Source organism: Canis lupus, chromosome 22 (genome assembly GCF_011100685.1).
Source record: "Canis lupus familiaris isolate Mischka breed German Shepherd chromosome 22, alternate assembly UU_Cfam_GSD_1.0, whole genome shotgun sequence".
NCBI classification, from domain to species: domain Eukaryota; kingdom Metazoa; phylum Chordata; class Mammalia; order Carnivora; family Canidae; genus Canis; species Canis lupus.
In genome coordinates this window covers 34,368,569-34,393,564 of record NC_049243.1, presented here as the reverse complement: position 1 = coordinate 34,393,564, position 24,996 = coordinate 34,368,569, and positions in this window count along the sequence as shown.

The following is a 24,996-nucleotide window of genomic DNA, read 5'->3' as shown; positions in this document are numbered from 1 at the left end:
CCTTATATTCCCTTTCACCATTATTTATATTCCCCAAATGAATGAGAACATATAATGTTTGTCCTTCTCCGACTGAAATACTCTTTTGTAGAGATGCATTCAAGGTGTTGAAAGAGGAGTTTTTTTTTTAATTAAATAAATAAACTACCTTAGCATTTATAGGGGATGAGAGTGAGAATATATAGATTTTTTTTCAAATATTAATACTTTTTTTGGAGCAATACTGAAGATGGATTGAAAAGTATAAACAAAGATTAAACACCAAGATAGACTAAAAGTTACTTAGTCTTGCCAAAATACTGGGACGAAATATTAAATTAATATTTGTGTAGATACCTGGAGAGTTAGTAAAGGTCATACCATGGAAGGTCTTATTTACAATCCAAAGATTATTTGTTCTTCATCCTCACAGCCATGGAAAGAAACTCAAAAGATTAGGAGAAGGATGTGTTTATATTGACTTGTAGAAGGATCACACTGAAAGCATCAGTGACTATAGTGCACAAAAGTAACTGCTGAGATAAGAGTTGTGATTGGAAGTCTATTGAAATAGTGACCCAAAAGTATACTTAGAGTGAGAAGTTGTAGAGTCTCAGGGAGCGGGAGAACACTAAACTAGAGACCTAGTTTAGTGACCAGTTGCATAATAATACTATTAACGAAGATAGAGCTAGGATGTGGAAAAGATTCAAGGTGATGGGAAATTGTGATATCTAGTAAGGTCAGGTTCAACTTTTAGTGTCTTGTGAAAAATGTAGGCATGACTTGCCATCGGATATAGAAAGAGTCTTGAGAGCAAGCTGAGAAATACAGAGTAAAGATAACAGCATTAAGAATCACAAATACAGGGGCACCTGGCCAGCTCAGTGGTTGAGCATCTGCCTTTCGCTCAGGTCATGATCCCGGGGTCTTGGGATTGAGTCCCGCATTGGGCTTCCTGCAAGGAGCCTGCTTCTCCCTCTGCCTATGTCTCTGCCCCTCTCTCTGTGCCTCTCATGGATACATAAATAAGAAATCTTATTTTTTAAAGAATCACTAATATATAGACAGTGTATCAATGTGTAGATGAAAAGCTAATGGGGACATGGGTTGAGAAGAAGCCATCATAGGGTGAGAAGCAGAGCAGAAAGATCTCTAGAAAAGTGTTATAGAAGATGTGCTGTGAAGCCACCAAAACAGTGGATCATTTATGATAAATTAGTTGAATTTGGCAGTTAGAAATTCATTGTTACTTTGCATAAAAGGATGTGGTTTGGAAATAAGGAAAATTTAAGCCTCAGTAGATTTAGATATTAAGTTTTCAGGTTAAGGAATATTTATAGAAAAATTTCTTTGATGTGTTTTCTATAGAATTAACTGACTAAAAAAAAAAGAATTAACTGACTAAATTTCTTGGATTACAAACTTCTGACAAGAGAGGAATTCAAAAGATACATTTTTCATTTCTCTTTTTGGTATTTTGGTAAACAAAACCGGAACTGCTATGCAAATTAGAAATAGGAACTTAAAATAAAATTATCATAGAAAACTTCTTGTTCAATCCTTTATTTTAGGGATCCCTGGGTGGCGCAGCGCTTTGGCGCCTGCCTTTGGCCCAGGGCGCGATCCTGCAGACCTGGGATCGAATCCCACATCAGGCTCCCAGTGCATGGAGCCTGCTTCTCCCACTGCCTCTCTCCCTCTCTTTGTGACTATCATAAATAAATAAAAATAAAAAAAAAAAACAATCCTTTATTTTACAGACTAGGAAATCAATGGATGATGATGTGGAGAAAATGGAAAACGTACTGATCGTAAGTTGTCTTAATTAAATAATCTTCTAATTATTTAACATATTTGGAAAAGGTAATACTCACATATTAAAATGTGTTCATACACATTTGGATCTCATGATCCAAATCATGATCATGTTGATCCATATGTTAGATCCATATGTGTGTTTTTTTTAATTTTTATTTATTTATGATAGTCACACAGAGAGAGAGAGAGAGAGAAAGAGGCAGAGACACAGGCAGAGGGAGAAGCAGGCTCCATGCACCGGCAGCCTGACGTGGGATTCGATCCCGGGTCTCCAGGATCACGCCCTGGGCCAAAGGCAGGCGATAAATCTCTGCGCCACCCAGGGATCCCAGAGACCCATATGTTTTTAATTTTATTATTGGCAAGCAGAGATTTGCCTCAACTGTATCATAAAAATTAGATTGAGTTAGGAGACTTTGTTGACATTTACCAAGGTGTCATCAAACAGGTAATTGAACTTAATTTCTTCTATGCTTTAATGTCATGATGACACAGTCAGTTACATAATAAGTGACACAAAATTAGAGGTTATAATTATTTTTCTGAATTTTTGTTTCTTTCAACTAAAGAAAAATGAAAAAGGGAAAATCACGACTACTGACTTGTAATAAATCTGGGCTTTATTTTTTATATTACTTTCTACACAGAGTGATTTTTCTTTAGTGAAAACAAGAAATAATAAAAAAAAAAATAGATAGTCTTTCCCTGGAGTAGCCAGAAAGAGCAATTCACTAGTGACCATTGTAAATTGCTTCAGTACAATAAAGGATGTTGATTCATAGGCCCTGCAAAGACTGAGGACTTAAAGCAGTAAAATGCCAGAACAATAGGGCGATATGATGCAAGGGGAATAAGATCAGTAGTAAAGTGGAATGAGAGAAAGCACTGATATAATCTGATGTGTAAAACTTCAGACCTGATGCAATTTTTAAAAGGTAGCATGGTTTAAAAAAATGCACTGTAGACACATAAAGCAGAATGGTTAAGCCAAAAACAGAGAGAGAAAGGAAAAAATAATCAGCAAACCAAACATGGAAGAGTATTACAGTTGTGGGAGATGAGAATGAAGAAAAAAACCTGAATAAGATTGACACCAGAAGATAATGAGAGGTGAAAACTTAGAGACACAGTGAAGAGAGAGAGCAACAAGCTAACAGGACAGAGAGGGGAAAGCTACTGCAAAGTAATCCAAGAGTAGCAGCCATGTAACAACAGGAAGACAGGAAATCACACAAAAGGCAAGGGGGAAAACCATCTACAGGGGACCCTAGCTGGTAAAGAGTGGGGAGATGTTGTTTTCCTTCTAGCAGTAGAGAGAAAAGCAGTATCACATATTTCTTGAGGGTTTGCTGCATTAATGCAAGAAAGTTGTTATCAGTTGAGGTAAAAAGCACATTTAGGAAATCTGCTTAGGAGCATACCTGGCTTTTTTATTTTTTATTTTTGTACATAGGGAAGATTTTGATGTGTTTATTACTAAATTATATTAAGAAAGCCATGAGTTTCAGGGTAGTATGACAGGGAATCTAACATTTGTAAGCATGTAAGCAATGATTAGGTATAGTAGAGAATGCACACTTAATCAGTTAAATCTCCCCAAAGTAAAATAGTTTTCACTGAGCTACCAAATTAAATCGCAACCCAAGAGGTCAATTCAATTAGATTAGTCAGCGCCTGATTCACACTGTAGGTGAGAGGTTATAGAGGACACTTTTAGACCTTCCATGATTCCAATTCAATTGATGGAGTTGACTACTTTCTCCTTGTGAAAATTCTCTTTTTATGGCTTGCATGAGACTTTTTAAAAATTATTTTTTCTCCTTCCCACTCTAAATTTTTACCTTCCCCTTTTCCCCCACTGATGTGTGTGTGTGTGTGTCCCCAAAGCATCTGTCCACTCTCTTTATATTCTCTGCCCCTCAAGCTCTTCTACTTTCAGGAATGCAGTACTTAATCTATTTTTTAAAAAGATTTTTTAACATTTATTTATTCATGAGAGACAGAGAGAGAGAGAGAGAGAGAGAGAGAGAGGCAGAGACACAGGCAGAGGGAGAAGCAGGCTCCATGCACCGGGAGCTCGATGTGGGACTCAATCCTGGGACTCCATTCTCTCTCTTTCTCTCTCTCATGATTAAATAAACACAATATTAAAAAAATAAAAAGGACACTGTAAAAATCTCCTGTTAGGGATTTTTAAAGAGTAAGATAGGCCTCCAAACTTGTATCACTCCCAGGCCTACCAAAGGGGGCATCTCACAAAATCTTCATTCTCAAATGCTGAATCATATTTGATTTGATTAATAGAGTATTTTTAAATGGTGTCTTTCAAAACTTTCAAGAATCTCAATGAATTGCAACTCCAGATTGAACTTGTTTTTAACTACGATTTTCCATACACAAAGTTGTTTTTTTTAAAAAATATTTTATTTATTAGAGACAGAGAGAGAGAGAGGCAGAGACACAGGCAGAGGGAGGAGCAGGCTCCATGCAGGGACCCCGATGTGGGACTCGATCCCGGGTCTCCAGGATTTTGCCCTGGGCCAAAGGCAGTGCTAAACCGCTGAGCCACCCGGGCTGCCCCAAAGTTTTTAAATGAGTGGCTTTTTATTGAGCCAGAGGAAAGAAAGAAATGTATTTCCTTTCAGATTTTATCCAAGAGAAACACATACTACTTAAACTGCTACCTTTTATCCTTGAGGTAAGGGATGTGGATGACTCCCCCACTTCCAAATCCCAGCTGCTGCATCAGTACCTAGAAAATGGCAGCTGAATGTTGTTCAATGAATGCACCAATGAATCATATAGAGTATTGGAATGCTTTAAAATAATTACTTGTGAAGGATAAGGCAAAGGGACCAGTTTTCCAAGTTTTCAAGTCTGGTAGTTGAGATGACCGTGGTATAGGAGAGTAAAAATAGAAAATAGCAAAAAAAAATCAAAGGAAATAAGTTCAGTACTAGCTATACTGTGGCAAACATGGCAATAAAGTATAAAAGTGAAATGTTCTATTTCACTATTTTCTAGTGGGAAAATCTAAAGGAATTTCACAGCTACTGATACAGATTTTGGAGTAACTTTCCTGGATTAAGTACTTCAGGGATCCCTGGGTGACTCAGTGGTTTAGCGCCTGCCTTTGACCCAGGGCATGATCCTGGAGATTCTGATTTTTTAACAACTGAGCACATTCTTTGACTGGAGAAGTCTGAGACCTACAGATTCTGATTAAGGGGAAGAAGATGCCTTTTTATTTCTCACTGTAGGATAAGTTTTGGTTTGGGTTAACATGCAGAATGTTTGGTCCATGCAAGGAAAACATTATACATGCAACAGAAGCCATTCCAATTATTGATTACCTCCATCACCTATTTCATCAATTGTACATATTAGGTTAACTTTCCAGCTAGGCATGGCCCCATTAACACATAAGTTCCATATTTATTTACAGTCGTCCATGGTGTAAGAACATAAAATACTGTCAGGTATATTTTATATGATAATAGAAAATACCAAGAAAGTTATGTAGATTCAGTGAAACTAGCCTGAGACTAGCACAGCATTATCCAAAAGGTTTGAATCAGAAAGTACTTGACGGGATGAGCACTGGGTGTTATTCTGTATGTTGACAAATTGAACACCAATAAAAAATAAATTTATTTAAAAAAAAAGTACTTAGGAGAGTCATACTTGTTCCTGCTTCCCACAGTCCCCATCACTCTGTATTCTCTTAAGCATCCTACTTTCCACTGAGAAGTTAACTCCCGGAATTCTGAAGTCATATCCATTTGAGACCCCTTTAAAAAAACAAACCTCTTTTCCAAAACTGTTCCCCCCACCTGTGCTCACAGTATTAATCTTTCTCTTTTTGTAGCAAAGAGAGCCTGCCTTGGTTTCATCATCCCCTTTGGCCTAAAAGCTTCCTCAAGCCTTTTGTAAAATGGCAGTCCTTAAAACTGAGGGTGCAATGAACTAAATGCAGGAGGAAAGGCAGCAAAGTCGACTAATATTTATGATTCGGATCTAAGTCTTCAGGATGGTCCACGGAGATCTAATATGCAGTATTGAAGAAAGCACGGACTATTTCTATTTAAAATGGTAAAAGAAATGACTTCTTGGCAATTTATAATACAATTAAAGAAAAATACCCTTAAGTCTAAAACTTCGCTTCTTATATATACATAAAATTTTAGCAGCTGGAAAGGACATTTGTCCATTTCTTTCAGTAGCAAAGAAACTGAGTCCATAATAGAAAAATGAATTGCTTAATTCCATGATCCAGGGCGTAGCAGAACTAGTTATATAAGCCATGTATTCTCAATGGTTTGTAAGTTTTCATTGAATACTTGTGTTTCAGGTAATAAATAGGCAGCAAAGTGCTCACAACAAAGCTGGCTTCCTGACTCCTTCCCTCCATTGAAACAGGCCTCCTGCGTTAAATATTGAAACAAGTTGTTCAGTATGCACTTTCCATTTTCTACTGTTCTCAGTCTCATTCTTCAAGTTAAAACTGCTTTATTATTGACCTTCCTTTCTAATATTTTTTAATGGCCAAAAAATTCCCACTTCATTTTAAATATGAATAAAGTTAAATTAATGCATTGGTACCATAGCTGCATTTGCCTCATAAAAATCAGACTTTTTTTAAAAGTATGTTCCTATTTAAAAAAAGATTCATTCAGACATACTATACCTTATTATTTTGTGAAAACTGCATTTTGGTATGAATGCTCAATAAGTAATATTCATAATTTTAATAGCTTAAGTATGTAAGGAGCATATTGAATCGAATTATAACTCACATAAGCCTTTTATTTTAAATTTCCATAGATTTTGGTTTTTTTAAGTATGGAAAGAGCATCCTTTGTTCATGTGCAGTATTTTCCCACCTTTATATGTGTTTAATGCTAAATACAAAGTGGAGATTCTAGCTTATACTTTTATTTAAAATTACTAAAAGCTTATAACCAATAAACTTTTATTAATGTTATATTTCTCAATAAATCTATATATTTCCAATAAGATTAACTGATGCTGTGATGGTAACCTTGAAAAGATTGGGGATAGTTTATTACTAAACCATCTATCCACAGGATAAAGTCTTGGTGTTCTTCCCTGTAGCATTGGTCCTCTCTGGTTAATTTAATTGGCTTGTAGTAAATGACTAGAAGCTGACCTAATCTCTAAATATTGCTCTGTGAAATGTTCTGTATTTTGTTTCTTCTACTTACTTTTGTGGAGTCGATATTTCTCTACTCAACTGCAAACCTAGTTTTGTAGTCCCTTGTTACTTTCCTTAGCAGAGCAAGCACTATATTATTATTTTTTTTCTAACCGTAATAGTTGACTGCTGCCCTGCAGCCCCTAACCACCTCAATTCCCCTTGGTTTTTTAAACGAAAAGATTGGAAATGCACATAACTGAAACTTTCACAAATTCATTGAACCTGAAAAGCTAAGAAAACCTTGTTAAATGCTGGAGCAGCACACAAGAAAAAGTCTGAAGCAATTCAGGAACATAGCACAGAATTAGTGATCTCACCGCATGAAAAAAATGACTCAGAATGGAAGAAAAAAAAAGGATACCTAAAGTAGAATGGAAAGTAGAAAATAAGGATATTTTATATTAATAAATTAAAATATAGTTCTAACTTCTAGCTTTAAAATATGTGCATACACACATGTAAATGAAAATGCTTACTTAAAAAATATTCTTAACTCTTTGTATGTGTTAGATCAAGTTTTAGTTTTCCATAATCTTTATAACCATGCTTTTGGATGTGATAATTTATTTCCAAATAATTAGTTTACTTTGCTTTATGTTTTGAAAATTCATGAATAAGTGGGATTTCAGAAGCTGAGAAAGCAAAAGAGCTTAGGAATTTTATCAGGAAAATATTTCAAACTTAGAGCATTGGAAGGTGAATAGTGGAGTAAATCCTGAATGAAGCAAAAAACTGGTGGCAGGCCAAGGAAATACTTTATTTAGAGCTCTCTTTACAATATATGCAAGGCTTTTATGACATATGTCACATTTTATCTTGTATTCTATTACTTTGTGTCTTAACTCCAAAATCTATCCTCTTTGAGAGAAGGATTAAAAATGGCTTTTCTTTCTTGTTCTGTGGTATGTAACATTCTGCTTTATTGATATTACTATGCTGAATAGAACAAGAAAAGAAAGGGAGGTAGGGAAAGAGAGGGAAGAAGGAATGTTCAGAAAATTTTATGAAGATGCTGTGAAACAGAGGTGAGAAATGATACATAAATCAGGACAGGAGTGATAGAAATGTTTGAAAAAGTCAGGGGGACAATTCAAGCAAATATCCTGTTTCTGAGATGACATATTTCCAGTCTCTTTTAGATTGATTATGTTGCTTCACAAAAATAGTTTTCACATAAGAACTTGATTAACTGTATACTAAACCTTCCAGAAGACTTACCAAACTGAACCAGAAGCAAACCTAGGTAGCAGGATACACATAGGTCACTATATCATGGGCAGTATATTCAAATTGTGAGTAATAATTGGATTAGAGTTGTTACATTTTCCTTCAGTCTCATTCTAGAGCATAATTAGTGGCCAAAGTTATGCTACACTTTTATAATGCAGATTCATTGAAATAACAAGCACAACACTGTTTTTTTTTTAAATTTATTTTTATTTGGTGTTCAATTTACTAACATACAGAATAACCCCCAGTGCCCATCACCCATTCACTCCCACCCCCCGCCCTCTTCCCCTTCTACCACCCCTAGTTCATTTCCCAGAGTTAGCAGTCTTTACATTCTGTCTCCCTTTCTGATATTTCCCACACATTTCTTCTCCCTTCCCTTCTATTCCCTTTCACTATTATTTATATTACCCAAATGAATGAGAACATATAATGTTTGTCCTTCTCTGACTGGCTTACTTCACTCAGCATAATACCCTCCAGTTCCATCCACGTTGAAGCAAATGGTGGGTATTTGTCATTTCTAATAGCTGAGTAATATTCCATTGTATACATAAACCACATCTTCTTTATCCGTTCATCTTTTGATGGACACCGAGGCTCCTTCCACAGTTTGGCTATTGTGGCCATTGCTGCTATAAACATCAGGGTGCAGGTGTCCCGGCGTTTAATTGCATCTGTATCTTTGGGGTAAATCTCCAACAGTGCAATTGCAGGGTTGTAGGGCAGGTCTATTTTTAACTCTTTGAGGAACCTCCACACAGTTTTCCAGAGTGGCTGCACCAGTTCACATTCCCACCAACAGTGTAAGAGGGTTCCCTTTTCTCCGCATCCTCTCCAACATTTGTTGTTTCCTGCCTTGTTAATTTGCCCCATTCTCACCGGTGTGAGGTGGTACCTCATTGTGGTTTTCATTTGTATTTCCCTGATGGCAAGTGATGCAGAGCATTTTCTCATGTGCGTGTTGGCCATGTCTATGTCTTCCTCTGTGAGATTTCTGTTCATGTGTTTTGCCCATTTCATGATTGGATTGTTTGTTTCTTTGGTGTTGAGTTTAATAAGTTCTTTATAGATCTTGGAAACTAGCCCTTTATCTGAAATGTCATTTGCAAATATCTTCTCCCATTCTGTAGGTTGTCTTTTAGTTTTGTTGACTGTATCCTTTGCTGTGAAAAAGCTTCTTATCTTGATGAAGTCCCAATAGTTCATTTTTGCTTTTGTTTCTTTTGCCTTCGTGGATGTATCTTGCAAGAAGTTACTGTGGCCGAGTTCAAAAAGGGTGTTGCCTGTGTTTCTTCTCTAGGATTTTGATGGAATCTTGTCTCACATTTAGATCTTTCATCCATTTTGAGTTTATCTTTGTGTATGGTGAAAGAGAGTGGTCTAGTTTCATTCTTCTGCATGTGGATGTCCAATTTTCCCAGCACCATTTATTGAAGAGACTGTCTTTCTTCCAATGGATAGTCTTTCTTCCTTTATCGAATATTAGTTGACCATAAAGTTCAGGGTCCACTTCTGGGTTCTCTATTCTGTTCCATTGATCTATGTGTCTGTTTTTGTGCCAGTACCACACTGTCTTGATGACCACAGCTTTGTAGTACAACCTGAAATCTGGCATTGTGATGCCCCCAGGTATGGTTTTCTTTTTTAAAATTCCCCTGGCTATTCGGGGTCTTTTCTGATTCCACACAAATCTTAAAATAATTTGTTCTAACTCTCTGAAGAAAGTCCATGGTATTTTGATAGGGATTGCATTAAACGTGTATATTGCCCTGGGTAACATTGACATTTTCACAATATTAATTCTGCCAATCCATGAGCATGGAATATTTTTCCATCTCTTTGTGTCTTCCTCAATTTCTTTCAGAAGTGTTCTATAGTTTTGAGGGTATAGATCCTTTACATCTTTGGTTAGGTTTATCCCTAGGTATCTTATGCTTTTGGGTGCAATTGTAAATGGGATTGACTCCTTAATTTCTCTTTCTTCAGTCTCATTGTTAGTGTATAGAAATGCCACTGATTTCTGGGCATTGATTTTGTATCCTGCCACGCTACCGAATTGCTGTATGAGTTCTAGCAATCTTGGGGTGGAGACTTTTGGGTTTTCTATGTAGAGTATCATGTCATCGGCGAAGAGGGAGAATTTGACTTCTTCTTTGCCAATTTGAATGCCTTTAATGTCTTTTTGTGGTCTGATTGCTGAGTCTAAGACTTCCAGTACTATGTTGAATAGTAGTGGTGAGAGTGGACATCCCTGTCTTGTTCCTGATCTTAAGGGAAAGGCTCCCAGTGCTTCCCCATTGAGAATGATATTTGCTGTGGGCTTTTCGTAGATGGCTTTTAAGATGTCGAGGAATGTTCCCTCTATCCCTACACTCTGAAGAGTTTTGGTCAGAAATGGATGCTGTATTTTGTCATATGCTTTCTCTGCATCCAATGAGAGGATCATATGGTTCTTGGTTTTTCTCTTGCTGATATGATGAATCACATTGATTGTTTTACGGGTGTTGAACCAGCCTTGTGTCCCAGGGATAAATCCTACTTGGTCATGGTGAATAATTTTCTTAATGTATTGTTGGATCCTATTGGCCAGTATCTTGTTGAGAATTTTTGCATCCATGTTCATCAGGGATATTGGTCTGTAATTCTCCTTTTTGGTGGGGTCTTTGTCTGGTTTTGGAATTAAGGTGATGCTGGCCTCATAGAACGAATTTGGAAGTACTCCATCTCTTTCTGTCTTTCCAAACAGCTTTAGGAGAATAGGTATGGTTTCTTCTTTAAACGTTTGATAAAATTCCCCTGGGAAGCCATCTGGCCCTGGACTCTTGTGTCTTGGGAGGTTTTTGAATACTGCTTCAATTTCCTCCCTGGTTATTGGCCTGTTAAGGTTTTCTATTTCTTCCTGTTCCAGTTTTGGTAGTTTGTGGCTTTCCAGGAATGCGTCCATTTCTTCTAGATTGCCTAATTTATTGGCGTATAGCTGTTCATAATATGTTTTTAAAATCGTTTGTATTTCCTTGGTGTTGGTAGTGATCTCTCCTTTCTCATTCATGATTTTATTAATTTGAGTCTTCTCTCTCTTCTTTTTAATAAGGCTGGCTAATGGTTTATCTATCTTATTAATTCTTTCAAAGAACCAACTCCTGGTTCTGTTGATCTGTTCCACAGTTCTTCTGGTCTCGATTTCGTTGAGTTCTGCTCGAATCTTTATTAACTCCCTTCTTCTCTTGGGTGTAGGATCTATTTGCTGTTTTTTCTCTAGCTCCTTTATGTGTAAGGTTAGCTTTTGTATTTGAGTTCTTTCCCGTTTTTGAATGGATGCTTGTATTGCGATGTATTTCCCCCTTAGGACTGCTTTTGCTGCATCCCAAAGATTTTGAACGGTTGTATCATCATTCTCATTAGTTTCCATGAATCTTATTAATTCTTCCTTAATTTCCTGGTTGACCCTTTCATCTTTTAGCAGGATGGTCCTTAACCTCCACGTGTTTGAGGTCCTTCCAAACTTCTTGTTGTGATTTAGTTCTAATTTCAAGGCATTATGGTCTGAGAATATGCAGGGGACAATCCCAATCTTTTGGTATCGGTTCAGACTCAATTTGTGACCCAATATGTGGTCTATTCTGGAGAAAGTTCCATGTGCGCTTGAGAAGAATGTGTATTCGGTTGAGTTTGGATGTAAAGTTCTGTAGATATCTGTGAAATCCATCTGGTCCAGTGTATCATTTAAAGCTCTCGTTTCTTTGGAGATGTTGTGCTTAGAAGACCTATCGAGTATAGAAAGAGCCTAGATTGAAGTCACCAAGTATAAGTGTATTATTATCTAAGTATTTCTTCACTTTGGTTAATAATTGATTTATATATTTGGCAGCTCCCACATTCGGGGCATGTATATTGAGGATTGTTAAGTTCTCTTGTTGAATAGATCCTTTAAGTATGATATAGTGTCCCTCTTCATCTCTCACTACAGTCTTTGGGGTAAATTTTAGTTTATCTGATATAAGGATGGCTACCCCTGCTTTCTTTTGAGGACCATTCGAATGGTAAATGGTTCTCCAACCTTTTATTTTCAGGCTGTAGGTGTCCTTCTGTCTAAAATGAGTCTCTTGTAGACAGCAAATAGATGGGTCCTGCTTTTTTATCCAGTCTGAAACCCTGCGCCTTTTGATGGGGTCATTAAGCCCATTCACATTCAGAGTTACTATTGAGAGATATGAGTTTAGTGTCATCATGATATCTATTCAGTCCTTGTTTTTGACAACACTGTTTTTAATGATAAATAAACCAGGGTCATTTTTGTATTATAAAAACTATTAGCTACATGAAGAGAAACAGCTTAAAGTGTTTTCTTCTCACTTTGCAAATACGTGGATAGACACACACACACCAACAAAGGAAGGATATTTATATAGAACCATATAATGTAAGGGTATGTATGTATTAGTGTATATAATGTATATAGTGCCATTTCCACCATTGGATACAATAACAGATATTTATTATGGAGGCAAGAATATGAAATTTTTAAAATGGTTAATTATAGATTAACACAACACCACCATAACTGCATTTGCTTCATAAAAGTTAGGATATTAAAAAGATTTATGCTGTATAGGTAATATCCATTATTTTAATGATTTAAGTGTGTGAGGAGTGTGTGTTGAGCTGGGTTATAAGTCATCTGAGCCTTTTACTGTATATTTCCATACGTCAATAATACGATCTGACACTAGGAAGGTGTTCTCTAAAGGATAAAAAAGAGAAAAGTGATTTATTACTAAAGCACATACCAACAGCATAACATCTGAAGTTCCTTGCTGCAAAAAGATGGCCAATGAAATCAAATAGTTCGCACATGCCATAGGTTAATGGTGAAATATTACATTATAGGGCATTAAAATGTTTTTATTTTATTAGTAGACTTTATATTTTAGAGAAGTATTTGGTGTACAGGAAAATTGTGCTGAACGTACAAAGGATTCTCATATTCATTCCTGTCACCCCACTGTACAGTCTCTCTTTGTAAGGTTTGAATCACTGTGGTACATTATTATAAGTGATGAGTCAACATGAATGCATTATTAACTAAAGCCCATAGTTAACATTAGGGTTCACTCTTTGTGTTGTATAGTGTTACAGGTTTGGACAAATATAGTGTCTTGTATGCACCATGACAGCATAGTTTGACTGCCCTAAATATCCTCTGTCTACCATGCATTCATCTTTCTCCTCTTCCCTACTACCTCCTTCCCCACAAACTCTGGCAACCACTAATCTTTTCACCATCTTTCTGGTATTACCTTTTCCAGAATATCATATAGTTGGAATCATATAGTAGATAACCTTTTCAAATTGGCTTCTTTCAGTTGGTAATACGCATTTAAATTCCCTCCATGTTGTTTTGTGACTTGATACATCATTCCTTTTTGATGCTGAATAATACACCATTGTATAGATGTATGATAGTTTGTCCATTCATCTATTCAAGGACATTTAGTTTGCTTCCACGTTTTGGCAATATGAATAGGGCTAATAATAAACATTCATGTGCATGCTTTTGTTTGGACATAGTTTTCCCCTAGAAAAAAATGAATATGTAGAAGCGATATTGCTAGAATACATGGTAAGTTTATGTTAATTAAGCTTAAGAAACTGACAAATTATCTTCTAAATGGTTGTAACATTTCACATTCTCAAAAAAAAAAAAAAAACAAAAACAAAAAAACATTTCACATTCTCATCAGCATTGTATGAGAGTTACTTTTGTTCTACATCCTCACCAGCATTTGGTGTTGACAATGTTGTGGATTTTGGACACTTTAATTATGTAATAATACCTCATGTTTGTTTTAATTTGCAAATAGTAAAATGACATGTGATGTTGAACACATTTTCATATACTAATTTGCCATTTGAATATATTATTTGATGTAGTGTCTATTGATATTTTTCCCATTATTGACTTGGATTGTTTGTTTTCTTTCTTTCTTTCTTTCTTTCTTTCTTTCTTTCTTTCTTTCTTTCTTTCTTTCTTTCTTAAGATTCTGCTTATTTATTCATGAGAGACACACAGAGGGAGGGAAAGACATAGGCAGTGAGAGAAGCAGGCTCCCTTGGGGAAGCCTGATATGGGACTTGATTCCAGGACTCAAGGATCATGCTGTAAGCCAAATGCAGACTCTTACCCACTGAACCACCCAGGTGCCCACCCAGGTGTTTATTTTCTTATTGTTGAATTTTACATTTCCTTTTTATATTTCAGACACCAGTCCTCTTATCACCTATGGTTTGAAAATATTTTCTTCAAGTCATTCTCTTATCTCTTTATTTATTGAACTGTGTCTTTTCCATTTTTAATTAGGTCCCATTTATGATTTTTTTCTTTCATGGATCATGCTTTCAGGTATTGTATCTAAACAGTCATTGCCAAGCTCAAGGTCAGCTAGGTTGTCTCTTACTTTATTTTCTTGTCTACAGCCATACCACCCTGAACGCGCCCGATCTCGTCTTACTTTATTTTCTAGAAATGTTATAGTTTTGTATTTTATTTTTTATTTTTTATTTTTTTAGTTTTGTGTTTTACATTTAAGCCTAAATCTATTTTGAGTTAAATTTTATGAAAGGCATAAAATCTTGGGCTAGATTCATCTTTTTGCATGTGAATGTTCAGTGTACCATGGCATTTGTTGAAAAGACTGTCCTTTCTCTTTTACCTTTGTTTCTTTTTCAAAGAACATGTGACTCTATCTGTATGGGTCCATTTCTGAGTTCTGTGTTCTATTACATTGATCTATTTTTCTATTTTTTCACTAATATCATACTGTATTTTTACTGGAACTTTATTGTAAGTCTTGATGTTGAGTAGCTTAAAAAGCATATAATTAGTAAAACTTTTAAATCATGAACATTATTATATCTCTTTTTTTTACAATATGGAAAAAAACTATAAAATAAAAAGTCTGTCTCTTGGAACTTAGACTGTATGCTAGTTAAATTCAGAGGCTGAAGCATTATTTTTGCACTTTTTAAATCTGCGACTTTTCTTTTTATTTTGGGGCAATTCACTTGCCCATTAATCTCCCAGGGATTTTGTGCTGTGATTGTTTTAGTAGGTCTCATTTTTAAAATTATATTTGAATAGAAAGCAATGGCCAAATAGAACAAAGCCAGATTTTAACTATATATGTTTATATATAATTTTGAGTTTCCTCTTGAGAGATTAATGTGTGTTGGAGTTACTGCATGATGGTAAATTGGGTGTGCAAATTATATACCCATATTCACCCATGCATGTATTTCCCCAGATCAAACAAAGTGGAATTAGGAAAGAGGAAATACTGAAAGGATGAGAGGAATCAGTTGTCACTGTTTCAGAGTAGTCTTAACTATCCAATAGAAATGCCATGAAGGAAAGTGATTTATAGACCATGAACTATCTTCTTGAGCAAAATACTAGAGTACATAATAGACAGAATAAAGTTTTAATTGATCATTTGGGGAACTATAATTGTAGTGACGGGTTATGTTTTAAGTAGAGGAGTGGTTTATAGTAGAAGATTATATGTGAAAGGAAGGACAATTGAAAAGAGACAAACCTAAAAACAAACAAAAACCCTCCATGGACATATTATCAACAGTGGAAAAATCACAAGTTTTGACCTAATGGATAGATCACTAATCAGATTATCCCCCATGCACTCTCACACATTCCTACTCTCTACTTTCCACATTACATAGTTTAATATAAATTTATTTAAAAATCATACAACAGATTTGCTGGTCTCATCATTAGAGCACACATGATAAAATTGGGAAATATATGTCAAGTAGTTTGTTGAAATTTCATGACCAGGTTTTCTGCCATAATTATCTATTAATATCAGATCAAATATCAGATGTGATATATATACTTGTTTATGAAGGGCTTTTTTTTCCCACAAGTTATGTGTTAAAAGTTCCAGTACTTGGAAAAAAATAGGCAATAATCACTAAAAGCAATCTGTTAATAGTCCACATGACTTCATTTTCATTACAGCAATTTCCATGTCTTTAAGGAAAACTGTGTAATAATTTTAGATGTTACATGTATTTCCTAAGAACAAAATATTTATATGCTTGGAAGTGCCAGTTTATGATGTGAACATAAAGTAAAAAAAACAGCTATACAAACATTCATAACCTCCGACAGATAAGGTAAAGATATGAATAAAGGTACAGAATGCATTATATATAGTGGAATATACTTTAAAGAAGTTACCATATTGTTTTAGGAGAAATGTGTCTCTTTCCTCACTGCCTCGGAAAGTAGTATCTAACCTTGAGCAAGTCATTTAAATCTCACCTTGCTTCCTTTCTCTGCAAAATAAAAAAGTTTAGCATAGGTAATTTCAAAGTGTATTTATTAGAGTCTTAAAATCTGATCAACATCAGAAGTACATACATACCTATAGCAAGAACATGTATTTATAGATTTTTTTCATCCCCCCCAAAAATGAGATAGCAATTTTAAAAAATGATTTACTTTCCAGGACTATATTGTGAAATGATCATTTTATAGATGAAATCAGTATTAATTCCACTACAAAAATATGTCGATACTATCAGCTCATTACTGCATGGTGATCTGTGATGCCCTGTGTTAATAATGGTATAAATTTCGTGACATCCTTTTATGTGCAGTGACTTTCACTGAGAGAAACAATATAACAATTATAAAGGTATGAAAAAGAGAAGGTCTTTTTTCCTTTTTTTTTTTTCTTACTACAGAGGATTTTATGGAACTTGACTTTACAAAAGCTAATCAGTCCTCCAGGGAATTAAAAAGCATCTACTTGCCTATTAATTCTCCTAATATCTTTGTGCTCTGATCGTTTTAGTAGCTTTTATTTGGTCTCATTTTTAAATGTCTTATTTGTATAGCCTTATGAGAAAGAAAAGCAATAGCCTGATATAAAAAAATCTGTAATTAGTTTGATCTGTGATAGTTAAAAGCTGCTAAATAACCCGAGAAAATTCAAATCTTTATATAAATTAATCTACCATGAGCATCACAGTTTCATAATTTATACTATTTTTCTTTTGTAATTTTTAAAATTAATTTTTGAAGTTTCATAAAATATAACAAAATGATATAATTAATTATATTTTTAGCTCACCTTGTCTTGCTGCAGAAAATATGTAAATAAATAAAATAGCTATTATTAATAGTTCATTAATGAATTTGTTCTCAAAATTATATTTTATGATATTTTAGCAGGATTTCACAGTCTGTTTAAGCAGATGCTCTTTAAGCAAATACTGATCTTCTCTGTAAGCTTTTTATGCTTGCTTTTTCAAAATCAATGGGATTTTACTGGAATCTAGAATATTACTTGTTGTATATAAACAGTTTGGAACCTCTCTGATAAACAACAGTATTATGTATACGTTTTGCAAGTTTGCAATAAATGGTAGACTTTTCTGAGTGACTCAGATGCCTCAGGTTTTAACTAAAGCCAACATTGGAGATACCGTATTTATGTTTTGGGGTTCATGGGTACTAACCCATGTCCATGGATTCCAAGGGATCCCTGGGTGGCGCAGCGGTTTGGCGCCTGCCTTTGGCCCAGGGCGCGATCCTGGAGACCCGGGATCGAATCCCACGTCGGGCTCCCGGTGCATGGAGCCTGCTTCTCCCTCTGCCTGTGTCTCTGCGCCTCTCTCTCTCTCTCTGTGACTATCATAAATAAATAAAAATTAAAAAAAAAAAAAGAAATTATGCCTTGTGACTACTCTGGCTGCTCAGAAAATTTTATTCATCATTTACAAAATATACTTCTGGTTTTGTTGATGTATTCAAACTATATATTTTAAGAGGACTTGCTTAAAAATATGTAAGTATAGTTTTTAATTCTAAGGAAATGATGGTACAAAGGCTAAAGTCACATAAGTATATATAACCTATACATTTTGGAAAGAATGATTTTTTTTTATTTTAGTATTTTTTAAAAGATTTTATTTATGTATTCATGAGAGACACAGAGATAGAGAGGGGCAGAGACACAGGCAGAGGGAGAAGCAGGCTCCATGCAGGGCCCCTGATGTGGGACTCGATCTCGGGTCTCCAGGATCACACCCTGGGCCAAAGGCAGGCACTGAACCTCTGAGCCACCAGGGCTGCCCTATTTTAGCATTTATATTACCAAGAAAAAAGTGAGAACTGTTTCATCATCTGTTACATGAGTCAGAAACAAAAGATGTCAAAACACAACAATCTAATAATTAGCTGGGCATAGAAAAAGCCTATTGTAAATGTCTTTTCTACTTACATGTATAATAATTCAATTTCTAGGTTAAGCCTGAAATTAAACACTGAATGATATGTCTCTATTTTATTGAAGTATAGCTGACACACGATGTTAAGTTAGTTTCAGGTGTATAAGATAGTAATTTGACATCTTTCTATGTTATGCTATGCCTCACCACTACTATAGCTACCGCTGAGTGATATGTATTGACAAGCAAAAACAGAGAAAGATTTTTTCTGTTCTTTCACACCAGACACATTTCTTGATACTCTTTCTAAAACACTATTCCTTAGCATATTACAATCTATTGTCGTTATCTTGATTTATATATATTTTTTATTTTTTTTAATTTTTAAAATAAATACTATTTTGAGTTAATTTTAGACCTACAGAAAAGTTGCAGAGGTAGTACAGTGAGTTTCTGTATGGCTCTCACCCAGTTTTGGTTTCCTCTAAAGTTATTACCTTGTATTATAGTGGTACATTTGTCAAAACAAAGAAACTGATGTTGGTATGTGACTATCCTTTCTTTGTGCTTTAGGAGCCAGTTTAGAGTCCCACCCTGCATTTAGTAGTCAGGTCTCCTTTGTTTTCTCTTGTCAATGAAATGATCTTCATCTTTCCTCATTTTTCATGAAAAGAGTTTTGAGGATTACTGGTCAGGTGTTTTGTCCTTAAGTTTGGGTTTGTTCGACATATGTCTCATGATTAGACTGGAGTTATTATAATTATTTTGAAAAAAACGTTTAAACATTTTTGAAAAGGATATCATAGTATTTAATTGGTATATCTATGTATCACAGAATTTCTTCTTCTAAAAGAAATTTCTTGCTATATTTATTTCTCTTTCTCTCCATCAGTCTCTTTCTACCCCTTTTTCCTTGTATTCCTCTGTCCCTCTTTCTTTCTTCACCTGTTTTTCTTTCATTTATTTCTATATATTTTAATTATATGTACATAATTTGCCTTTTCAGTTCATGTAATTAATACAACATATTTTTTTAGTATCTTATTTTTAAGGCTGTTCACATCCTGCTTGGATACAACAGTGAACAGAATAATATCTTGAACCATGAAAGAGTTAAATTCATGAAGGAGGACATAAATATTTATCAAATATGAGGGAGTGATGCATGGAAATGCATGAGAAAGTCCAGGTAAAGGAAGAATACTTCCAGTTGCCCTTGAATGGAGAGCTGTTTTATGTATTTAAAGACCCTGAAAGAGAGTAGTGTGGCTACGCCAGAGCAATAAGACGGATGCTCATAGTGAGATCAGAAAGGTAACTTAAGTGAAAAGTATGTGAAATCTTGTAGGCTACTTTATGGACTTTGACTGTGAGTGAGATGTGATGCTATTAGAAAGTTTAGAAATACTACATGACTTAATTATTTTTTTTTATTACCACTTAGGAGATAGACTTGAGTGACTGGATAGCAAGGGAGAAATCAGAGAGAGAACTAGGAAGTATTACAATAATCCAGCTGAAGAAGTGAATTTAAGTGAATTAGTAATAGAAATGATAAGTGATCAGATTCTGGATAAACTGTAAAATTAGATCCCACAGGAGTTACTGATGTTAGAGAAGAATCAAAGATGCTCTCAAAGTTTTGGCTCTGAACTAATGCAATAATTGCCTTACCATTTATTGAGCATGGGACGATTTTAGGGGGAAAAAAAGAGACTTTAAATGAGTAAACATACACATCAAGATTTTGACTTGGTACATGTTCAATTTGTGATACTTAGTAGACCCTAACTCAAAATATCCTTTAGAAGATTGCTCTAGAGTTCAGATAAGAGGTTTTTCCTGAATTCCTAAATTTGGAATTCAGCAGAATATAAATAAAATTTAAAGCTTTCATTCTCAGTAAGGATGTTATTATCTCCCTCAAGGAAGTGAAAATTGGTTCTTGGAGGGTGAAAAAATCTTTGATATTGCAATGGTCTGTGGGCCTCTATTGCTCAAACCTATCTGACAGATTCTTTTTTTAATATTTATTTTCTCTCATTAGAGAGAATGTAAATTTAATTTTTCTCCTTAGGGAGATGTTAATAGAAAAAATGTTTTAGAAACATTGGCTTAAATTTATAAGAATATATCTAATTATCAGAAATATGAGATCATATAAAAAATAGAAAACTCTGAAGAATGATCCTTAGACCACTATAAACTACAGAATTTGAAGAAATAATAGATGGCAAATGAAATGAAGATGAGCCAGGGAGGTAGCAAAAGAACAAAGTGCTGCTGTCCATGACAGGTGAAAATGTTTTCCAAAAAAGAAGAAATAATATTTTCTGTCAAGTGCTATAGAAAATAAGTTGAGGAAAACATTGCCAAATATTCCTTTGAGTGTTTCCTTAGAAAGGAAAAGGGAAAGGCACATTACATGGAGAATTTTGCTTGTTTTGCAAATAGTGAGATATTACTATATATCTGTATGTTATGGTGATAATGCAGTAGAGAGGGTAAACTGATATAACAGAGAAGAAGCCAAAATATGGATCAATACCTTGGAGAAAATAAGACACTATTGATTCTAGTTAATGTAAAGAGTTGGCCTTAGCTTTAAACATAATGATAATGTCTTTAAATACAGGCGAGATGATGGTATAGTCACAGAGGAAGATAAGTGGTATGTTGGTATGTGGCAGTGAGAGCCCTGGGAACCCTCTTCTTATTGCTTTTATGTTTTCTACAAAATAGAAACAAAGCCATTCAGTGAGAGTGGAGAGAGCAGAGAGAAACCTGGAGTTTTGAAGAGAGTTGAGAAGGTGAGAAGTAAACTTCAAGGAGAATAGTAAAATTAGGTAGGAAAACACAGTACGATTTCAAGGAGTTTTGATGGCCTATTTGAGACTAGAAATCAGTAATCTAAAGTGAGATGAATTAGCATAGTTTTATTAATAAATTAAGCCATGTAAGCACAGGCTGAGTATACGTGGAATTTTGTATTTTTTTTGTTTTTATTTTCAGAGAAATGAATTGAGGCCTCTGAAAGAAAGTGATTGTAATGATGCACAATGGAATCTAGGTTGTATAAAGGAGGATTGAAAACACAAAGGAAAAGATCTGAGAAAAATTGGGAGGGTCAGTAGATGGCATGTGCTAGAGAAGCTTAGAAGTTACTGAAAGTCAGTTGTGGTACTGACATGGAAAAAATAGAATGTGATAGTTATAAGGATGTTTGAACTTGATATCTGATGTTTGGGTTATGAAAAGGCATTAGCTATCAATAATGTCAAATTCTGGAATACTTTGTACATCAAGGGCTGAGGTAAGGTGGAAAACAGATTCATAGTAGTGGTAGTTCAGGGTTCTAAGAACAATTGATATTTTGAAAGATTATGGATTATTCAAACACCAAAAAACCATGAATGACAGAGTTAGTGCTATTAATAGTAAAACCTTTATAAGGGGAATTAAGGTAAAAAAAAATCTATAGATGATTGCATAAAGGAGCAGTAGTGGGTGACATCATATGATATTATACCAGTAACTTTAACACTGGGTACTTTTAGGGAGAAAGTTATAATGGCTGGCAAACAGTAATGTGATTCGTTTCATTCTCTGCTAAGTTTCTTGTGTCTAACATAGTTCTTGGAATTTAGTAAGATCTCTCAGATATTTGCTAAATGAATGAAATGTCGAGTGCATCTATAAAATGAAGGGAATCAATATTTCTTAAAATTAATTCCCAGTTTTAAAATTTCAAATATGAATATTATTCACTGTGTGCTATACTTACAGATGGTTATAATGAAAATGAGGCTTAACAATTTGTACCACAACTAGCTTTACCTCACCGTAGTCCAATTATTACTTTAATTAAACCCTTTGTCAGTATCTCTACTTCAGTAGGTACTGGGCTCAGCAGTAAGTCTTTCTTAATGCTCTTTCTGTTTTTGAATTGCTCTAAAGCTACAATGGATAGATTTTTAAGTCTTTGAATGCCAAGCTTGAAAGTAGAGTTCCTAACATATTTCACTGGTCTTAGATGCTTAATTATTCTAATTTTCACCAAATTAGAATCCTACTGACAGCCAACCACATCTCTCCCCAGTGGACACTCAGAATCTTGAGAGTTTGCTTCAAAATGGTCAAAACATATGTTCCTATATTCTGCCCACTGTTAGTTTCAACTAATATAAGATCTAAATGTGTTGGAGTCTTTTATTTTTGCAGTCATATCTCTGCTTGCCAATATTCAGATAAAAAAGCTTAGCTTGCATTTCTAACTCCATTTAAAACCCAGATTTTATTTACATTCCAGTCTTCCTTCCTTATTCCTGGAAATTTGATTCTCAGAGCGTCAGTAGTTAACTTATGAAGGTACTGTACCCAGAATGGTCGTGCCTAGACCATAGAATAACATGGTCTATACTAAGCTTCTACTTTCCTTCTGGGAGTCTTGAATCCTGGTCAACAGGTTAGACCCTCATCATGATAAATGTCATGATCATTTTAGGGAATATATACATATATTTTTTGTAGGACATGGAAGACGTGCGATGTGTTTCAGCAAATGCCCAAATAAATCTATAGTCCTTTAACACACCACATACCAGTGATATACAGTGGCATGTATAAATGGCGCAGCAAAGTCAATCTTGGCTTCAGAATTGATGAAAGTATTCCATGAAGAAAAACATACACTAACTCTGTTCATCTCTATCTAGGTAGCAGAGGAGGATCTCTATGGCACAGACATTTAAGTTGTAAAATGGGAGGGACATTTATTAGCACTGAATTCCTGTTCCCTTTTCATACTCTCACTACTTTCTCTCCTGAGTCAGTTCAAGATCTATTGGGCGTGATCATTTCAATTTCTCTTTTCACTTACAGAGTCTGACTCTCTGTTAGAAGCATATTTTCTGTTCTGTTTATTTCTGTAGAAGTTTAGCCTCTTTAGTTGTTAAAGCCCAAAGGCTCATTGAGTAAATTTTTAAATAGCTTTCTGGAATGTTGTAGTTTTTAGGCTATATCTTTTCTTAAATCTGGTTTTACCTTTTCTTCTTTTATCCTTAGCATTATTTATTCACATAAATTTGGGTATTGCAGTCTCCCCGACTTCGCTTAAATGACCATGTTCCCCTCAAAAGTCATTATATTATAGTGGTTAGATGTACAGTCTTCACACTCATGAGCAGTGAGAAATGAGCCCATTACTTAATTTTTTTTGTTGTTTCATTTCTACATCTGTAAAATTAGTCTAATAAATGCAAAAGTACTATGGTGCAATTTATTGGTCATCATCCTGCCTCGAAGAGTTCACGGTTTCCTTCATAGCCTCTAGAGCATTGGACAGTCTCAGGATCTTTCTAATATTTCTCTATCCTACTCCCAAGGATATATATATGTTATTTACACTATCTTAGGGAATTAACCAAATGAATAACTGTATTTTTGCAGTGGAGCATGTTTTCCACAGAAGGTTCTAATAGTATGACCAAAGGAGAAAATGAAACTGTTTTTCCATACTTCATGGAAAATACCTTGTTATATTAAAAAAAATCAGATATGTTTTTAGTATTAATGTTCATTAAAAATTATAATTTAAAAATAATTTATTTGTTCTTTTATATGATAAATATTCAAATATATGTCACTTTAGGCATTTTTTTCTAATTTGTGCACTTGTTTTGTCACATACATTACACCTGAGGAAACATTAAGACAGTATGTAAATAGCATCTACTAGCCTATTGAACTCTAGGAAATTGTGATTCTGTGGAACTAGAAAGAGGAAACAGGGCTTTGACATGGTCACAGTATGTCTTAGTATAGTGCCTATTCATCACCATTCTGTATAGAAATAGTAATAGATAAGCACTGATTTTCCTTAAGGAGAGTATGAGGAAATGAAGGGACCATGAGGAAATGAAGAAAACCTTTTGATTAATGTTGATATCAGAAAGGGAGACAGAACATGAAGACTCCTAACTCTGGGAAATGAACTTGGGGTGGTGGAAGGGGAGGAGGGCGGGGGGGGTGGTGAATGGGTGACGGGCACTGGGGGGGGCACTTGACGGGATGAGCACTGGGTGTTATTCTGTATGTTGGCAAATTGAACACCAATAAAAAATAAATTTATTATTTAAAAAATGTTGATATGAGAGAACTCCATAAGCATGTGGAAAACAGGTATTTTACATAAAACTGACAGAATTATTTGTTTGTTTTTAACTATATTCCTTTTGGTCCCTTTTATTCATTAGCTAAGAGTTATACATTTCTTATTTTGAACACAGTTAAGTAAATTTCATTGTGTGTTTATTAGTACAACTAAATGACAGTTTTGAACAGGAATATTATTTTCTCTCTTTGGGGATAATTTTGAGAAATATATAAAACATGAATTTTCAACTATTAGTTTAAATACTTGCTAATTGTGTTAGTATGAATACAATATTAGTGGTTTAAAACACAACTGAGAGATAAAATCCATTCTAGCATTT